The sequence below is a fragment of the Monodelphis domestica genome, chromosome 4, assembly GCF_027887165.1.
Source record: "Monodelphis domestica isolate mMonDom1 chromosome 4, mMonDom1.pri, whole genome shotgun sequence".
Taxonomy (NCBI): Eukaryota; Metazoa; Chordata; class Mammalia; order Didelphimorphia; family Didelphidae; genus Monodelphis; species Monodelphis domestica.
In genome coordinates this window covers 452,108,230-452,111,700 of record NC_077230.1, presented here as the reverse complement: position 1 = coordinate 452,111,700, position 3,471 = coordinate 452,108,230, and positions in this window count along the sequence as shown.

Below are 3,471 nucleotides of genomic sequence, written 5' to 3'. Positions count from 1 at the left end.
TATCTATATCTATATCTATATAATTATAAGTGAACAAGAATAAACCCATAACAGGTTCTTGAATCACTAGGAATGCTCAATTGAAGTGATTTATGTCCTACAAGTCTGCACGACAATTGCAGTAAGATTGCACTTATCCAATTGGCAGCCAGGACTACAGCAAACTGTTATACCATAAAGAGAGAAGGGACTAGACTTTGAAGAGAAAGGGTAATATGTTATTCCCTGGTCTGATTTTGCCTTCAGTCTCAGAGGTAGGGGAGCCAAAAAGGAAGTCAAAATAAGGGGCTTGTCAGAATGTGGCACAGGAGAGTCCAGCATCTGATGATGTAAAACATCATCAAGCTTCCTCAAACCTCATACAAGTCCTCTGTCTTGCTGCAGATTCTCATCAAACCAACAGGAATTTTTGGTCTACTTGACCTTGTGCTTCTTGGCATTGTACTGTAGCTCTTTTGTGATCCCTTCTTCAGGAATCAGACAGAATTATGAATAAAAGTCCATTAATATTTAACAATCAATGGCAGGTTTCCAGAGTCTAAAGCTTTTGGGTAGGCATTGATATTAGGGCTAATATATTTTGTAAACTAATCTTTCAAGGAAAAAATATTAATACTGATTCCATGTACTTCAAGTACAAAAAATAATAAAAAGAAAAATTCAAATATCCTATTGCAACTAAAAAGAAAAACAATAATAAAAAATTTAAGAATTCAATGTATCAGTCAGAAGAGTGTCCAACTGGTCTATGGAATTTTACAATGGTATTATCTCCAGTCCAGTCATAGGAGGAGGGTACTGTAATAATAGACTCGAACTCTGGACTTCAATCCCCAGAAGCCCTTGCTCCACTTCCCCAGAATGCTTTGTATTCTCATGTGGGCCGAGATCGAGAAGGGATTTAAGCTGATTGCAAAGGCTTTTGTGTCTCTTTTGGACTTCCATTTTGGAGCAGACGTGGCTCTTTCCATAATGTAGGTGCGGTCTTGTCTAGGCCTCTCTGGCCTAGGCAAGTGTTTCTTATTCTGTATTTTCTTTAATCCTTAATCTTCAATAAACCTCTAAAAATATAATACTCATTGCAGAGAGAAACTAATTTCTACCTGCCTCAGTCTCCCCTAAATTTTAATCTTTACAGTTGGCGTAACCACTTCGGGAAAATGAAATATCTCAATCTTCTGATTCTTTTCTGATCTTTAGTTAATCTTTAATAGCTAGTGCCTAGAAAAAAAAATTTTTTGAGCCACATTTCTCTGGCTGGGTTTTTTTTACCCTCACAAAGCTGCTGCTCATTCCAGGCATTACACAGCTCTCCCAACTGGCTCAGCTGGCTGGCCACTTCTCCGTTCCTGCCTGCAGCCCCGATCCAGACCTGTTTGCTGTTTGCCTCTCACCTGGTTCCCAGCTGCTTTGTTCTGCCTGTCTGTTTTTTCCTGCTGTGGATCCTGACCTCTCGCCATCCTCACCTGGTCCCGGGCCTGCCCACCCCAGTGGTTTCTCGCCCATCTGGCTCAGTATATCCCAGTCCAGCAAAAACTGGCCCCTGACCCAGCCAGCTCACAGGACTCATTTCTACCAGCCGGTAACAGGACTATTGGCCATGTGGACAGATGGTAGCAGGGGAGAGAGAGAAATGGAGAGGAAAAGAAACAGACTTTTTAGCAATGGGCTATTTAAAAGGATACCTTTTGGCTGTTCTGGTAATTTCACTGATTTCACCTGTGTGCCAGAAGAAAGATTCAGCCCAAATATTCAACTTTGAAGGGGCAAATGGGTGGCTCAACGAACTGAGAGTCAGGCTTAAAGACATGTGGTCCTGGGTTAAAATCTGGCCTCAGATACTTCCCAGCTTTTGGGCCCTGAGCACATCTCTTAACCCTCTTTGCTTAGCCCTTATTACTCTGCCTTTGGACAATAGACATTTAAATGGATAATTGATAAAAAAAAAACACCTAGGGAACTTTAAAGACTGGCAGTTATAAATTTTAAGGCATTTCAGACTCCTATGGTTTATACAAATCTCTGTATTTCTATTGCATTTTGATATTTGCTTGGTTTAAGGTTTAACTTTGTGATTTTAAATTCATATATTACTGGATTCAATATTACTCTGTTATACTGTTCATTTAATGTACTGAGTTTTAAAAAATTTTGTTGTTTTCCCCCTATAACTGTGCTGAACAAATATTATTGCAATTAAGCCCATATTAAAAAAAACAGCTCTTTTCTATTTTGCTTTTGTAAATTGTCACATAGAGGATAGATGGACTTCTTCAGAACTGGTTATAATTGTATAACAACCTTTGGAAAATTTAATATGCTAAATATCTCAAATGATTTTAAGGGTTTTTTAAATATGGTTTTTGTAATTTTTTTAAACAATCTCTGGTCATTTTTGCCTGCCCCTACCGTGAGGTAAGGCCCATAGCTGAAGTGAAATATATTTTATAAACCCCAACCTTCCCACATGTGAATGGAAGTTGGGAAGTTAATCTCAGGGTATTTGTACCCCTAAAAAGCCTCCAAAAAGGAGCATCCCTTTATTTATACTCTTCAGCTCACTATTTTACTTCCACCAGAATTATATATAGAGATTTCATGATGATTTTCTAAACCCAAAATAAGTTTTACTTTGTTTAAAAATATGTTTATTACCAAGGTTGAAAGATTGCTATGTTTGTAAAAACTTGTGACAAATATCCATCAATTCATGGGCTTAAAAAAATGCCATACAGCAACTTATGTGAAGAAGAGACAACCTCAGAATTATTGGTCTGCTCAAAAAACCAGAGATAAACAAAAACCTTAATGCTATTCTACAGGAGATTATGGAAGAAAATTGCCCGCATGTTCTGGAGCAAGGGGGCAAAATAGAAATAGAAAGAGTTCATAGAACACCCTCTATACTAAATTCCCAAAAGACAACCCCCAGGAATGTAATCACCAAATTCAAGAGCTTCCAAGAAAAGGAGAAAATCCTACAAAAAGACAAGAAGAGGAGCTTCAGATATAGGGGGACTCCCATAAGGATCACACAGGACTTAGCGGCTAACACACTAAGAGACCACAAAGCATGGAATAGGATATTTAGAAAGGCAAGCGAGCTGGGTCTCCAACCAAGAATCAACTACCCAGCAAAACTGACTATATACTTCCAGGAGAAAGTATGGGCATTCAACAAAATAGATTTCCAAGCATTTGCTAAGAAAAGACCAGAACTTAGTGGAAAATTTGATATCCAATCACAGAAAGCAAGTGAAATATGAAAAGGTAAATTTGAAAGAAAGGGAAAAGGAGATAAATCTTATCTTTTTCTTTAAGTCAAACTCTCTTCTACAATGACTACATTTATATCAAATTATGTATATTAATATGTGGGGAAAATGTATTGTTTAACTCTCAAAAATTGTATGCATCATAAGAGTAGTTAGAAGAAACATGCATAGGGAAAGATTGGGGAATCATGAAGAT